The following is a 17910-nucleotide window of genomic DNA, read 5'->3' as shown; positions in this document are numbered from 1 at the left end:
TTGCTTGAGAAGATTTTAGATTGGAGACCAATGAAATGGTCATACAAATTTCTTTAAAGAATGTTAGTCCTAAGGTTTTTGTAGTGACTGTATTTTCACGCTGTACTGTACGTTATTATCAGAACCTAAAACATAAAAATACAGTAGTCTAAAGTATGTCATCTTAAAGAAATTCTTGATGGACATACAGTACAATAGATTTCACATACGCTTTCTGTAGCTAACACCATCTCCACACTGCTGTCACTGTACAGTAGCAGCATTTTCTTCATATAAGAGCATAAATGTTTAGTGAAATATAATTCTGGATTTTTAAAGTTTCATTGTCTTTGTAATTTACAGTCTGTCATTATAAATATTTATTTTTATATACATTCATTGTCACGTAGACCTTTTCAATAGAAAATAACTTTTTGTTGATTGCTGCAAACTTCTGTTTTTTTTCCTTGCATTTGAAATTCATTTCAGGTTGATTAACTATGATGAAATGCAACCAGAACACCTACAGAATAACAATCTGGTCTTGCCTAGCTGTGTTATTCAAATGAGATAATTAATCATAGTGTGGCAAAATCAGTACAGAAGGTAAAATTCTTTAATGGAGTCTTAATTAAAGCAAAATGTAATATTAAATTACTTATTCACCGGATCTTCAGTCTCTAAACAAAATTAGGACACTACATTAGTTGGGGTCTACTAAACGTCAAAGAGAGCACAATTTTACCGTCTTTTCTCCAATGATTTAGAATGTGTTTTTTTTATTAATTAAGCTATTTTCTGTGTGTGCTTTAGTTGGCCTTATGTTAAGGACTGGTGAGATTAAATATTGTTGTACCCACAGGTAAGTTTTTTCAATAGCTGTTCATGCTATACTGGGCTAATTAGCCCTAGGGAGCACTGAACGCATGTAAATAAATTACCCAGAACCACCGTCACACCCAATTAACATCCTCACCTAGCAACGCTCTATAATAACATCCATTAGTGTTTTTAAGGCGTACATCAGTATTCATTCATTGGATACATAATGAATACCGACTGAGTTGTGTTAATGCAAACTATAATGTCAGTGTCAGATAGAAGAGCGCTTAATGTGATTATACATAGGCTAACCTGGAGTTCATTGTTGTCGAGGCTCTCAGTTGATTACAGGCCTGGATATGTTGGCAACTAGGAGTGCAAGTGAGAAACCTCCCTTGGGGGGAGGTGTTTTATACACTCAAAAATAAAAACAACGGGCTTCAAAGCTCTAGAGCAAAACAGCCACAAAATCAAAAAGGGATGTAGGTTAGTAACACTGTAGAACCAACTAACTGGGCCATGTATGTGTTGTTAAAATTGTTATGAATATGTTCCATTTCTGTTGATGAGGTCTGTATTCAGAGGTAGTGTCTGAGGAACGGCAGTAGATATGAATTACTGTGGTTTCAGCCAAAGACGCTGGGCCTGCCTCCTCCTCTGAGCCAAGAGCGCCGGTAGGAAGGGCGAAGGCCCGCGGCACCCAAGGGCGTTGCTTAGCGTCGCTTGGCTTCACCTGGCATCATTTTGTTCATGTGATGGGTTTCTGCAAGCCCCAACACACTGGAGCGTTGCTTTGCTTCACTTGTAGGAGCAGCGCATCTATCCAGCACTCGGCACCAGAAATGTTGAAAGTGCTACTTGACAGACGCTTGGTATTGGCCGACAGCAATAAACCTCAGTGGGATGTGTATTGCACCATCTTCTCTTCTCAACTCTAACTGTACCTCTAAGTTGTTTTTTGACATCCTGAAATACTATTTTAATAATTTCTTGTCACATACTAACTCTTTCATCAAGGTTTGGTATTTTCTCTGCTCCCTTCTATTCCTTAGAGTCACGAACCTGCTATATTTCTCTTTTGACATAAGCTCTCTAATAATAACCATGCTGTCTTCTGACTCCTTCACTCTTGTTTCTGGTTTTCTTGCAAGAAACCTCTATTTTTATTTTATGAGAGGGAGAATAGGAGTGGGGAAAAGTTTTTGGTTCACGTTAAAGGGAAGAGCTTGCTCTGCGATTGACCATGGAAAGAGAATTAGGGTTTGACGCGTTGGTGTGTCATCATCTGCCGGGTGTCAGAACTGGAAGCAGAGGAAAGTAACGTGATGCTAAGTGCTGGTGTGTTCCAGGCTGAACAGGTGCTGCTGCTCTTGAGTTTGCACCACTAGTTATCTACTAGCTCTCCAACCGAGACACATTTTTCCTTTGATATCATTGTTATGATCAGCAGGGTAGTTGAATGTGCTACATTTTTTCTTCTGCTATATACTATGTATTTCACAATATGGAATTTCATTGAGAGGTTTGTTTTGATTTTGATTTTGAAGCCATATCATTGCCGTTTCTTTTTTAACCATTCATTTATGCTTTATGTGGCCAGATTTGAGGAAAACAATAAAAAAAGAGAGTAATGACAGAAATTCCATCTTTGACTTGTCTTGCAATTGGGAATGCTCCTCCGGCTAAAATGCAATGTTGTATTTCAAAGCATATTCGGTATGGGCTGGGCTTACATGCAGTAGGAAATTGTCATCTCAGTCATGACTTCGTGGCGTATTACCCACCCATCATGCGCATTGTGTCGTGACAAAGGAACACATCTCGGACAGGACGGCTCTGAGGGCAAGGCCAATGTTTTCTCACAAACTGCCATGTAAACTGAAGCAGGGCACTCTCTCCACTCAGTTCTCTGGAATATTGTCACATTAGTCCTTAGTGTAGAAGCTGTGCCCAAAAAAAAAGCAAATAACAGAAAGGACGTCACATTTGTACCGCAGCTGTTAACTAAGTAAAATGTTAGTTTGGAGTGCATGTCGCTAAGCACTGGTTTATTTAACCTGACTACATGTGATTGGAGGAAGGTGTAGAGCAGTAGGTAAGACTTTGGACTCATGATTCACGGGTTCTGGGTTTAAGTCTCCACTTTAGGCCCTGCTTCTTTCCTTTTGAGACGCTTGGGTTTAGCCCCAATTGCTCCAGGCCTCCCAGCTGTATACAGTAAGCGGGGACCATCCTTGCTGAGGGGTCATCCTGTGAGGGACTGTTGTCCCATTCGAAGGGGAGGGGGGGTCACATGCTCTCTAGTCCCCTTAATGTTAGAGAAATCAGAGTAAGCACTGGCCCAGAGAGCTCTTGTGGCTCTGGTATGAACTTTACACATACTATAATACTATAATATGAATACTATAATTTATAATTATATAGAGAGAATTTGCCTAAGGGTATAATGAGACACAAAGGAGTAATCTGTGATCATGTTCAAGTTCATATGATATGTTCATATGATCATGATCAAGTTATTTACACATTTTCTGCCTAAAAGATTTTCATAGCAGTGCATATTGGGGTTTTTTTGTTCTTTCCTATATTGATAGGCAGACATGGACATATACACATCCCCCCTCTCGAATACCACTATAAATTAGACCATTTGCATCAGGAAAGCATATTTCTCTTTGTTAAACAGAACCACTTTGCAGCACATTTCCTATAGTTTCTGTCCAGACCATACTGACAGAAGAGGGAATGATGTAATGACTGTAAACACTGCCATTGTGTGCAGAAAGATTTGAGACCAGTGTATTTAGGATTTCTCTGAATTTGAATACCCAGGGTAAATGTCATTAAGTTGCTGATTCTTTTAAGACTCATGGCTTGTTTCGTCTGCCTGCCTGTGCTGATAAATCAAGCTGTGGTAGTAGCCAAGAAAAACAGACGTTCAAAGTTCATAGATTTGGATCCTGACCAGGAAAAATATGCGATGAATTACAGAAGCCTTGATTATTTTTCCACATTCTAGTGCTTCTTCATATTTAGCTGCAGACTACACAGTATGATTGGTCATTGTGCTTGCTGAGACCATTTAGCTGAGTTCTGAAGATTATATGGGATCATATAGCAATATGGATATTTTGAGATGCAGATAGATATCGTTGTGGGGGAGTTTATTTAGTTTCTAAGAACCCTCCCTCCTTGAAGAACTATTTGCTCTTATTAGTCTATGGAACTTCATGAATATAGCATGTTTGTGGTTAGAAATTGTTTTTTTCCATGGATTAAGTGTATCGTTGTGGTCATAATCCATGGTTTTCATGCATTTTTTCAGGGGTGAAGAAGCATGCTAAATTCCAAAAGAAATTGGACATTTTCAATTCTTTCAAATCTGCTTTCCTTGGTTTGGCAGTTTTTAATAATGTAGTTAAAATACTGAATGTATTCGAAGAATCAAAACCTGTTGGTCAGAAACTTTGCCTAAAAATCATGGCTCCCCTTGGGTTTTAAATTACACAACATTGGTTGTTTTTATTACTTTCTCCTTAAACGTAAAATTATTCATTTGAGCCTTTAAAGGCAATGCAAAAAATACCTCAAAGGAGTTGGAAGAGTGAGTTGCTGGTCAGAGTAATAAATGCTGTGTTAGAATAAACTTTCTTAACTGACAGGATATCAGGCTCTTACAGAAAACCGAAAGGAAAGGGTATCTCACAAATAATAACTACAGTAGATGGTCTTTTCAGGATGTAAATCAGAAGGAAAGCAATATAGCAGAATTGCAATTCACTCATAGCAATAGCCAAGCAGTTTCCAGTGAGGAATGTTTACAGTATGTACTGTTTAACAGTTTGTCCTGGTTGTCATTGTACATATGAAATCTGACTTGCGTGGCTATGTATGGGATAAATATTGAGTTTCCCAAAAAACTTAAAATAAAAACCTTCTATTTAAAATGTATATTTTTTTACCAATACATCCCTGAAAACTATTAAATGTTTTATTGAAATGAAATAGATTAAAAGAAAGAAAAGGTGTTATTTCTCTAATATTTCTCTGAGCAGTATGAGAAATATTCAATCAAATCATTTTAAAACATCAGTATGTTTAGTTTTGCATTAAAATATATTTGGATCTTGTAACGTTATTCAATACTAATATTGCAGGTCAATACACTACAGTGTATACTAAACAGATATGGAAAAATGACAAAACGTAGCTGTACTTTACAATACCTTTCACGAAATGAGCAAATTACATAATCACAGCCTGAATTTGACAGCGTCATCTTAACGCTGCAGAATAATCCAAACAAGCAACACTCCATTAAGTAAAAACACTGAGATTTTCTTTCCTTTTCATTGTTGATTATGTAGTCAATGTCCTCTGGAGATGTTTTTCCAGCCTCCTCTCTTTACTCTTCTATTGAGGGATCAGCAAGGCTAAATTCCACACTGAATCCCACTGTGCAAAGCACATTTTACATTAATTACAGTATTCAGAGAGAGATTTATTACTCTTTTAAATGTTTCCAGTATTTAAAAAGCTATACGTTTACAAATTTGAAGTTACTTATTGCATGTGTAATATATATAGTATTTAAGTGCACATCAGACACTAAAAACATTTGTTTATATATATACAGTTTACATGCTGAGGGGCATTAAAACAGAACCGCTATTGGTTCCAATACTCATTTGTTGCATTTTTAATGGATCTCTGTATATTATATACAGTATTGCTCAGGTTTCCTTTAAATAAATTACATTTCTTGTGTCGAATCCTTCAAATTCTTTCTAGGTCATTTTCCTCACTGTTTCACAGTACGTACAGCTAGCTAAGCATTGAAGAACAGAACTGACGAGCACAATGAATTCACAGCAGATTTGTGGTTTAGCACTTCAAAAGATCAAGTTAAATACTGCCTTTCTTCAGCCTCAATGATTAGCATAATGCTCTTATGAAAATATTTTTAAGATGTCAGGAAAATTTCTAAAGTTTTAAATTTCAGCTTAAAAGTTTTGCGAGAGGAAATAAAGTTTGTTTTCCATTTTGGAATTATAATTATCAATGTTCATGATTTATTATTATAATTGGGAAATTTCATAATCATATTATGTGCAATTGAATGGCAGCAGTTCTGTCCCTGACCGGTATAAATAAGTTAGTGCTATGATACACCATGGGCACCATTATTAGATTTCATGGTGAAAGAAATAGTGTCAGTCAGCATCAATCATAACATACAGGTATACTTACAAAGGAATATCCTAATATTGATTGTGATTTAACCTTTCCAGTGAAAAAAGGCACAGTGGGAGAATTGTGATCAGAGTTATTCTCAACATTTTTCTGTAAGCCAGTGGCAGACTAAAGTAAAACTGTTATGAGAGAAATACATTCAGCTGAACAAAATTGATATCTATACTCATGTTTGCGATACCATTTGTTACCTTAAATAGGTAAATGATAACATGTTTTAAATTAATTTATTTAAGGAAATAATACTTGCTTTTGCAAGCAGAGCAGCCTTTTTGTTCTTTTAGTTTTTGAGTGTGTAATTTGTGTCTGTGTGCCTTCACATTTTTAATATTGTTCGTTTTCCTTTGGTTATAGACACAGCTTCATTATAATCGTTTAATTTATGTCATCATCACTGGGTGATAATTTCAGCATTTCTTTTTACTATTTTGCTTACTATTTATCTTTTTATTTATTATTTGTAACTAGTGGAAATTGTCAAATTGACCTTTTATCTTGATATCTCTAGAGTACTTGTCCAGTAAGTTTCATGTACTGTACCTCAGACCATACTTGGAAATCCATTATTGTTAGCGTTACTACCAAGACCTTTACAGCTGCATAGGTGATAATTTTCATGCTGGATTAAAAAAATATATATTTTAGTCTCCCTGCGTCAGACCACACATTAGCAGCTTCATTTATTTATTTTGAAAAAAAAGACATCATGCTCTTTCCCTGTATCCACGGATACATGTAAAATGAAGCCCCAGGTACTGTAGTGGTAATTCTGACTTTCCTAGCTTAAGAAATGAACAATAAAAAGCTGTTCCTATGCTGTGGATTGGTTACTTATTTGCTATAGAAATAATTATTGTAGTTGCAAACCGAGTATTCATTTGGGGAACAACAAAAAGAGCCTGGGAGAAAGAGCGTTTTTTTTAATCAAAATGTAATTTACAGTAGCTCTCCCCTCTTGTTTTGTGTTTTTCCTCAGGTTTGAGTGGAAAGCAGTGTGGGAGTTATGGAATGTGGACACCCATTTTTTTGTCTGTCCTTCTTGTAAATAGGTAAGCAAAACCACCCCTCCCTATCCCCCAATTAACCCCCCCCCCCCCCGGAAAAAAATAGATTTAAAGGAAATTAGCTAATCCAAGTCCTTTTTTGTTTTTGGTAGAATTTATTGCTTGTATGGTGGGTAGTTCCCAGCCACTATACAGTATTTAGATAGATGACACCATGGCTGATTTTGATCAGCATCAGTGAGGAATAAAATGATTTTACCTGTTTCCAATCCCCCGTTCACTGAATAGAACTGCTTAGACCCCAAGGTAAGTGATGTTGTATAAATTACATAGAGCTCATACATTTAAGAATATTTTTTACCATAATTATAATCCTTACTATTAATCAAGACACCTTCTTCTTGCATTATGACAAAGCAGTAAAACATCCAGTAGATTTTGATGTGTTTCAGGATGCTGCAAAACGTAGCTGCTCTGCTAATTCCATGAGAAGTGAGTGGGTGTGGTCCATGTTAAAATGGAACAGCTCATACTTTAAAAATGAGTTAAACCAGGTCTACAAAATCTTCCAGATTTTATTTTGAAATATTTGTATTAAATGGAAAAACACACTCCCTTTCTATACTGTATGTTGCCTATGTTTCTGCGGTACTGAATTGCTTGTGTAATTTCCACAAAGAGAAATCTCCATTTTTTTCCATCATGGGTGTGTTCTTCTCGAGGAGTCCCCTGAATACCAGCATTGGTTATGTTGAAGAAAAGGAAAAAAAAATAGATGTGTTTACTGAGAATTTCCATGGTGACATTGCCTTTTAGGAGCTGAAGCTGGAGCAACAACAGAAGAAGTGCTTCATTCACAATGGTGGCCCGTTTTCTTGAGGAGTTAATCTTAAACATATTTCATCCATTGTTCATTAAAGCGCCAATTGAGATGTGAGAGGCTTAAGGCCTTCCTGATTGCTTTACTAGATCTGCCGCTGTGCCAGTTATGAGACCCTAGTGAGGCATCATGCAGTAAGCATAGAATGCATCTACTAATAATATGGAAAACAGGAAATTCAGAGTCACGTTAGCCTTAGGATCCTGAAAAGTTTGCTGTGCATAGAATTTGCAACACCCTTAGATGTAAGAATGTGTCCTTTGTCCATTTTTAAATCTAATTAATTGGAGTTCAGCTTTAACATTTAACATGAACCAAATACGTTTCCGATGAATAAAGACTATTAATATCTTGTATACATATGCACTTAAGACTGACACTTCTGTCTTTTAATTAATCAGATATATATTTTTCCCATTTCCAGGCTGGAAAAGAACTGAAAACGAAATATCTGCAATTTGCTTCTCTAGAGATACTAGAAGATCATAACATTGCTGTTCCTGAACTTCTTAAGCCCCTGACACAGTACATCTTTCTCCAGCACACCTAAATGTGCAAATCGGAAATAGTTTAGATGTAAATGCATCATTTTACAACCTGCTAATCAAGTCAATACATTCAACTAAGTGCAGGTTTCTGCTAGTAACCACGATTCTCACCACTTGGGGGAATCTTGGTCACATTTGGCTACTGACCCTGCCCTGGTTGAGTGATGTCTGGACCACAGGGCTCAACCACTGTTTCCATTTAAAGCCATTTTTTTACTGCTCGAGCCACTGAGGAAATATTACATTTTGCTTTCTTATGGTGTTGTCATCTGTGTTCATATACTGTGTACAGTCCATACGTTCCTCCTGTTGTGCAAACTGTGTTTTATGATGAAGTGGCAGGAATGAGTGTGCCTTGCACACAGGACTTTTGCAACTGCAGGCAAAGTGCATATACTGTATCAAGGATCTTTCTCTCCTCCCAATCTAGGTAGCATGTCATTAAAACAGAGCCCCCACCGCCCTTAATTGTGCAGCCGCGGCTATAAAAAATACAAATTTTCTCATTTTGGGGACTAGAGCGTATGAATTATAAATCAATGGCTTCCCATCAGCCAGTTGTAGCTCAGATGTGCTTTGCGCAGGAGGACACTGTATTTCCATATGAAAGCCCAAACTGAGCTGTGACACTCCCTGGAGTTCTCACAGACGACATGGTAAAACACTTACCCTGCCATCCCATAATTAAACTCCTGGAAAAAAAGCCAAACAAAAAACATGCACACTGTAATTTTTTACTCTGGTTGTCTGAACTGCCAGGCCTCCTGGGAGAGAATAAATGGAGGCACTGATGTGAAATTTAACAAGAGAGAAAAACAAAACAAAAATCTCTGTGTGTTACTGTTTTAGTCTGGCTCAGAAGCAGAGATGACATAATTAATTTCCACTTTCTTTCTAGTCGATTCAGGTGATATGAGCAAAAAAAAAGGCCCCCTTTTGTATATCTCACTCATGTTGGGTGCAGCATTTGTGAAACATTGCACCAAAGCAGTGGGGAGTTGAATTAAATGAAAACTGAGTCATTGTGAGAAGGGCTTAGGGTTAGAGTTTTAGGTGGGGTTTAATTATATGAAGGAGGTTGACAGTTTTTCTCCACCGTTTGAGGCAGCTCTAACAGAGTATATAGTCTGTGAGAAATGTCAATTTAAAAAGGCCAAGAGATGTTGATGTAGCTTCAGTCAGAGATTGTTGTAATTCAAATGCCTAAAAGTTTGGTCTCCATTTGCCTTTCTTCATGTCAAAGTAATGTGTCTTGGTGTCCTTGAGATGACACTTCCAAGTCTCCAGAATGAACACAAAGTAATGGGAGACAAATTCTTGCTACTGTGCAAATGTCTCTGTGGAAGCATTACTGCAGCGGCTGATGTAGGGTGGTGTTCACTGGTGGTCAGAGGCTAGCAAAGTGAGAGCTTAAATATTAGTATCATTGACTCCTAAATCAAAGGACTGAACTGCTTCACCTGTGTGATACCTTGTTTCAGTTCCAAGGCCTGCAATTATAGATGTTAGCGGTGAAAATCTGTCATTCCAAATTTCAAACTTTAAGTAGAAACATGTTCTAGTAAATACATTGTGCACACCTGTAGTATTATAGTAATTAGGTGTACACATACTGCAATAATGTATTCTGAAGACGTAATCGCATGGTAAAAAAGAAGTTGCCGAATTTCATCAAGTTTAATTAGGGACCCAAAGAGCACTAGCCCTTTGATTGGTACGCAACTTACATTTGGGATTACTGGCTTTAAATGTTAGTCTTCACTTATTATATTTTGAAATATTTAAAAAGTGTTCATGTTTTTATTTCTACAAAGCATAGTCTGACTCTTTCCGTGCACGGCACAGATAGGCCAGTTGATTCTGTCTTCCCTTTCTGAAGGGTGTGATCCACAACTTTGAACTTCTCTGTGCTCATCTTTTTTTTTGAGTGACTTGGGGGAATCCGAGATAGTGGGTAGTTACTCACATAGTTGGCCACAAGGATTAGTAATTGCCAGGTCTGCTTTCTAGTAATTGGTAACTGTGGTTGTAATACACTGTATTGTAGTGTAATTGATTCTAGCCTTGGGTATATCCAGCAATATGCATTGTGGACTGTCATTTCATTCCAGTTATGTTATACAGTATATACAGTAAATGCATATGCGTGTGTTGTTATCATCATCAACCTTTATTGATCCTTTACTGAAGATCTCCCCAAAGTTGTGCTATGGATGTCAGTCCACATTCACATTCATACATTTTGCCATGTAATGATTTTGTAATGCCAGTTTATGGGAGGTCTTCTTCTTCATTGGCTTTTCTCTGCCATTTGGGAGCCATCTGGGAGCCATCTGGGAGCCAGGTCTATATTAGTGTAATGTAATGGTCCACCCTTCTGGCTTTGCCTCTGCTCATTGCCCTCCTCCTCCTCCTCAAGCGATGTCACTTTTTGTGCTTTAACCCATTTTTTTGTCTCTTCCTGCTGATCTGAAAGTGCATGGTTTCTACCTCTTTGGGTTATCAGGAGTTTTTGTGACATGTGACCCATGTTTGATATCTGTATGTTAGTACAGGCAGTAATTACCAAGTCTGTGCATAAACATATATTTAATCAATTTCACAAAGGCCTCGATTTTAATGGTTTTAATGAAGCTGGCTAAGAATTGCAGTTTTCACCAAACATTTTTAAGAACATTTTTTAATTTATTATACAGTGAACTAAAGATATGCACATATTTTAACACTAAACAGCTGTCAAATGAAGTGATCGGATCCAGATGTTAAATTGTAGTTAGCCACAGTATAGCACTCGTTCTCTGCAGCAGCTTAACATTCCCCTAAAAAAATGAAACTTTTGTTTTAATGAAAGTAGACCTTTGCAAATAGAGGTTTTGGCATAAAAGTGATATTTAATTTAGGAACTTCTGGGGCTAATTGTATGATGTTGGCATTGTCACACTGATGTTAGGCAAACAGGACTGCTGGATGCTGACATGCTTCAAACGCAGATTTCTTTTTTTATATGTGACAATGTATTGTAGAGTATTTAAATGAAGTCAAGAACCATAGTATATTTATGAAATTCAATATGAAAGCCAATTAAACATACCCATGATGGATAACCATTCTTCTCTGGCTTTTCAAGTTAAAACTGTAGTGTTTTCAATTATAAAAGGCTAGACTATGTTCAGGAGACAAAAGACAGTGGGACACATGATATAGTTCAAGAAAGCTATAGAAATCTTTACTATAGCAAGAAATAGGTAAATAAGTAGCTGAGCTGAATAAAACACACCTACATTCAGTGTGGCTGGGTTGATTCTGATTTCAAAAACTAAATGAACTTTCTTTCTCCCTTTTACCAGTTTTCCTCTAACCTGTTTAACTTTGTGCATTGCCACTAAGCATTCAAGCAATTTGAGAATCATAGATTTTTTACACTTAGTGTTAGGTTAGGTTTTTAGCTTGGTGGTGCTTTTTTTTTTGCTTGGATACCTGGTAAAAAGGGCAATTAAACTGTGATTATCAATTGACAACACTTCACCTAATGATGATTCATCCCTAATTAGTTTCTTGTACTGCTGTTGTTTAGTGTCCTGTGCAAATTCAGATTCAGTTCCAAGCTATAACTACTTGATGTGATGACCCACAATAATAGCTTACTGCATTCTCAAACCCCATCTTTCTGGAAAGTGGACATGGAGAGTGACTTCCCTGTGAATTATAGTGGCCTAGACTTTCCCCACACACAAAGTGGCACACACTACAGGATCAGATGCTCCAACAGGACATGCAGATTCAGAACTGCCTCTGCCCCACCACCTGCTTAGGGTCCTGACCCATAGTTTCAGGACCCATGAAAACAAAGGAAGACCTCAAATTACGATGCATCTGCAACAGGGTGTTTTGAAGTTCTGTTTTGTGTAGTGTATGTCTTCTCTGTGGTACATAAGGAGACTAAGTTGTGCTGCCTGTGCTTTATACTGCCTTTACAAATCAATTAGACATTCTCTGGCAAAGAAAAGCGAGCTTAAAGTAAACCAATGACAGGGCTTTTTCAGAATTCCTGAGCTGCATGATGAAAAAATTCACTGCAGCACTTCAAACACCTAGACCAAGACTGTGCGTGCAGCTCTCCACTTTCTTTCACCGATGATCAGAACTTGAATTAAATAAATAATCTTACAAGTTCATTGAGAGACTCCAAAGGCATATATGGATATGGTTTGTTTTGTTTTAAGACTTCTCCTCTTAGAAAGTTATGACCATCCAAGTTTGGATTTTTTTTTTTTGTGTCAATTGAGTTTGTGAGGCAACTGACCAGAAATGCGTCACGAACCTGTTGGACTTTATGCAATTCAATATGCTTGGGCTTTTTCTTCCTTTTTAGGAAGGCATTTTACCATTTTCTTTTCCAAATGTAATATTCACACTCTTCTATGGTTTGATATTTTTGTAGCTATATTTGCTTCATTCTGCACAAGAGATTGCAGCATGTTTCCATTTGAAGTTCACCCATTTATGATGAGCTGCTGTGCTTCTCCCACATGACTGTCCTGTAAGATGTTAAAATGAATTGCTGACCACTTGCTCTGGAGACAGTTTGCAGAGGCCAAAAGGGAAGATGCACAATACTCTAAAATCTACGCTTTTAATAACTTTATTTCTTAACATGTTGAAAAATAGCATGTGCATTTTTCACAATGTGTTTTTCATATTGCTCTTTCATACGTTTCCATTTCATTTTGTACAAAGTCCTCCAGATATCAGCATTTTTTCTTCAGTATCAGAACGTGCCCATTGAAATCAGTGTGACTATACTGCATGTCAAAAAGGTCTCCTCAACAGTTTTCCAGCAGTAAAGCCAAGTTTGCACCCATGTTTCCTGGATTAAAGGCTTTGGGATTAAATTAATTTTGAATTCCTAATCACAGATCACTCTGAGAGACAGGTGTCACTGTCATGGGCCTGGCTGTCATATAAAGTGGAGCCATTCTGTCTCTGTCAAACAGCTGAGGGGCACATTTAGTGAATGCTGCATCTCGACGTGCAAGGCCTGCAGTCCAATAAGGGAATCACATGTCCAAACACAAACTAAGAATAGATTATAAACATGGGTCTTTATTAAAAGTGGGACTTCAAAAATAACTTGGAAGCAGTGATGCTTAACAGCCAAGGTCTGTACAAGTCTGCCAGGATATGTTGCTTGGTATTACTGCTCGATAGTTACCCCTAGTGACCCACATTGCTCACGCAAATAGTTTCAAAAGCAGCTGAGCTTAACAGCTACTCTTTTGCCTGTAAGACTTTTAACACAGGGAGTTACCATACTATTGATCACAGAGTTTGGAAAGGTCTTCTGTTAACATTATCAAGGTGTCTGTCCTTTTATTCATATTTTATGTAAATCACAAAATTGCTTACCATTTTTCCTGGGTGTTTTAACCTGTGGAGTGGGACTGGGAAAAGTGAACAAGTTAATTCCCTGAACTTTTGCTTTCTTGTACTGGGTAGGTTTAGGGATGGTAACAATAGTTAGAAAGAACTAACAAAAGTCCATCTTCTTCGAGATTGCATAGGAAACTTTTTACATCTGTGCCGTGAACATACCGCAAGTGTTTAATGGTCTCTTCATTAAAGCTCATTGATAGACTGTATTATGTAATTAAACAGTGCTGACCTGACAACTGCTCCTGTTTAAATCTGGCAATTGGTAAGACCCTTAATGCTATGCTCCTACGGGTAGCCAGTCAGACATTGTGTTATACACAGGGAATATATCAAAGAGCCAATGCAGAGATTATAGGAGCAATATTTCATGTGTTTTGCTTTGAGGCTGGATTTTTAATAAGGCTGGGGCTGTGGTACATTAGGTGATTGTTAGAATGCCCACATTCTTCATCTGCCTCTTCCATGTGATTTCTTCTATGTAGTTAGAAATGAAATGCATATTAAACCTCAGTGGAATTGTAAATGCATGACAGCCAATTTTAGATTCAGATTCAGATTTGCTATCTTTATTCCTTTTCTGAGCAAAATAAATTAGAATCGCCTGTATAGACGAGTTTTGATTTTCTATATTGTTATAGAAATTTCAGATGGCATTTTTTCTCAGCTTGAAGTCGATGTTTTTTTCTTGTACAATTGTTTTTGCCTTGTCTAATTTAATTTTAGATGAGCATATGTAAAAGTAAGTTCATTCATGCAGTACTGTATAAATAAGATGAGCACTGCCCAGCAATAAAAAAGAGCAATGGCTTGGATATATGTCATGGTAGCTCCAACCCACTATGATGCATAAAGGCCAATGTCTTGTTGAAAGCTTGTACATGATTTAACATGAGTTCAGAAGATCATTTAATACATCAGGCTATTTTTTTTATCTGATTATTAAAACCAGATGTCAGGTAATTTAAAGTTATTATTGCAAGTTCTCATGAAATGTTAATATAATCCCTCAGTTTAAGATACTGTAGATATATTGAATCATTCCAAAGCTGGGGGGGTCTGAAGCCTTTAATCTCCAGAGTGAGATTAAAGTCAAGCCTCAAATGATCAATATTCCAAAACGTATTAATGCCACGTGTCTCTGTTTGTCAAATGAAATGGATTGGACAGCTAAACTGTCTGCTTATTGTAGAGATTGACCAGGGGTGAAGAGGCTAGATGGATTCCTGTATTCCCATTCAAACAGCATGTATTTCTGCCCTTTGGGTTTAACAGGGAATGTTTGAGGAAGGGCTAGATGCCTCTCAAGTTTTATTTTATTGTTAAGGTTATATGTTACTCTGTAATAGTATGAACCCAAGTGAGACATTTTAGAACAGACTTGATTTCCATCTGAGTATTGGATCTACTTGTAAAGTTCCACCTCAATAAACACCTTCAATTAAAGTGGAACTACAAAGCTATTTTTATATTTCAGGGTTAGAAAGAATCAGCATTGATGATGCATTCAAACCACGATAAAAGTAAAATGTACACAGTAACTTGTAAAACCTCCAGTTTACGTCACAAAATAGACTACATTTCCAGGTATGCACAGAGCCATATTTATTCTGCGATTCGGAACAAGGCAACAAAACTTCCAGTGACGTGTTGCGGCCTTTTTACATTGTAAACAAGCAGGCTTGTGAGTACATCTCTTTTGATCCAATAGAAATATAGCTCTCGATTTCGAGATGGTTTTGCTGACGGATACTCCTTGTTAACTCTGAATGCATATCACGTTGGAACATTTCTGTGGTGAAATGTCTCCTGCACAACCTGTACTTATTCACTCGTTCATCACATTACGTTAGTCAGCACAGTGACTAGTGAGCAGGAAGGACCGCTTCACATCACAATTTGTGGGAACTCACATTCTCGACTGTGGCAAGACCAGGGGTTTGCGACAACATGGCGCCATATAGTATTTTCACCAAGTTCACAATTTTGTGGTTAATTTGAAATTTGTCAAATGTTTATTTAACGTTAATGAATTTATTTAGTTTCTGAGATTTAATAACTGGTTTGAGAAATTGTGACTGCAGTTCTCCTTTAATTTAGTGAATTAATAAGCAGCAGTAGAGGAATTGGAGTTTTTTTTGTCATTTTTTTCCATCTATTTCCACTTGAGTTCTTGGTGTCTGTTGTTGCTTGTTCTCACTTGAGCTGTATCCTGGTGCCTTTTTATGCATTTTTACTAGTGGGTAATTATGCCCAGGGTAATCCATGGCCTCTTTTATCTTTAGACTGAATGCTTTACTGCTGGTGCTATGCCAAATGCCACAGGCTCAGAAAAGGAAGCCATTTAACTTGCTACACTAGCTCTGTTCTTGAACCCAGGCTCCCTGAAGCATATCAGACTTTTAAGAAATTTGGTGCATTGCTCTGTGTTGGTTCCTCCCTCTCAGGGTTCCAAAAGTCAGTCCTTTTAATAGCAACTGGATCATTCCCTCTCACTGATTCATGTGAAACTCCAGACCTCATCTTCTACTTCATAGGCCAGTCAGTGGAACAGTGGGGTGTCAGCACATGAAGGCGACACACTGAGTCCTGAATATTTATTCCAGTGCTGAATTTATTATAGACCTGACCCTCTGCCAGGACATCAGGCTGATGTAGTGATGATCACAGACAGAGATACAGCAAACCTGTCCTGTAAATACCTAGTTGTTTTTTGGTTTCTTAAAATATATTTAATGTAGTGACTATACAATAAGCAATTCGGGCTTTAATCTAAAATGCAACAGTAAATGCACAGGTAATGCGCATTTTTACATATGTGTTATATAGTCTTATTGTAGGTTCATTTTACTTGTAGCCACTATCACAGTGTCATGTGCATCTGATGGCCACTGAGCAGCTGTCACATTAAATTCCCAGGGGATACAATAGATGGGTGGGAGATGTATACTGCATCATAAAATGTCTATTTTTACTCTCTACAGTTGATCAGATTTAACTTCAAGTAGCTGTGAAAACTATACCATTAGTCAAGTTTCAGTCTGATCTGCCATTATTGTATTATTTTATGAAATAATCGCGAGAGAAGTACCTGGGATTCGTGTGATGTGTGATATGGAACATATTAAGAACATGAGAACACTCATAAATGAGACAAAGCCATTTGGTAGTTCATAGCTAATTGATCCAAGGATCTCTTCCAGTCATTTTTTGAAAGGAGCCATATCAATTATCAACAACATTTCTAGGATAGTTTATGCCGTGCTCCCACATGCTCCCACAATTCCAAGCTCTTCACCTTTGGGTGAAGACGTGTCTGCAGTTCTCAGCTTTCGATGCTAGTTCCCATAGTTCCCTACATGGAAATCTCTGTTCATGATCTTTATTTACTCATGTAATAATTCACTATGAAGCCGACTGTGACATTGAGAGACTTGCAAAGTTCTGTGTCTGAGCAACTGTTCATATATTAACAATATCCTGGTCTCTACACAAAATGGTTTTGTGTGGGTGAGTGGCAAGAAAGAAGTGTTTTAAAAAAAAGATTTAATCTTTAATCTCAAATGAGTTATACTGCACATATTTGACCAAAGGTCAGAATGGACAAAATTACACCATCCCACTCTGCAAAGCTGGTTTTGGTATTTATACATAAATACTGACATCTTTAACTTTTGCCAAAGGTGCTTCCATCAATAACTGACTTGGGGAAGTGAATAAATGTAGTCCATAAATTTCACTTTGTTTTTCTTCTTTGCAAGTTTTATGGATATTCAAGCTCCTTTGCATCAAATACTGTTCAGTTTGATCATTACATTTTCAGTAAAAATGGTATTTTTCGGTTATTGTAATTAATTAAAATGTGATGATCTTGGCAAGGAGAGAATACGTTCACAATACCACTGTATTTATGGATATATAAATTAGGTTTTGAGTTTGCAAGTAGTATTTTTAAGCATGTTTTCACAATGTACAGAACGTCTCATTTAATGTG

General features: G+C 37.2%; 1 protein-coding gene across 2 annotated transcripts in view; it reads left to right on the top strand.

Moving 5' to 3' along the window:
* The window catches only part of ppp2r3a (protein phosphatase 2, regulatory subunit B'', alpha), a 105399-nt gene that overhangs the window by 20514 nt on the left and 66975 nt on the right, over positions 1 to 17910 (top strand). The window contains exon 2 of one of the 2 annotated variants that reach the window (XM_088613974.1): positions 7031 to 7103. The exons of the other annotated variant lie outside the window; for it this stretch is intronic. The gene's annotated coding sequence lies outside the window, so the exon portion shown is untranslated. The remainder of the gene's footprint in view (positions 1 to 7030; positions 7104 to 17910) is intronic. 2 annotated transcript variants of the gene reach the window in all.

The sequence above is a fragment of the Lepisosteus platostomus genome, chromosome 2 (genome assembly GCF_059453375.1).
Source record: "Lepisosteus platostomus isolate fLepPlt1 chromosome 2, fLepPlt1.hap1, whole genome shotgun sequence".
Lineage (NCBI taxonomy): Eukaryota > Metazoa > Chordata > Actinopteri > Semionotiformes > Lepisosteidae > Lepisosteus > Lepisosteus platostomus.
Note: the sequence above shows the minus strand (reverse complement) of the source record. Positions and strands in the feature narration are given on the sequence as shown.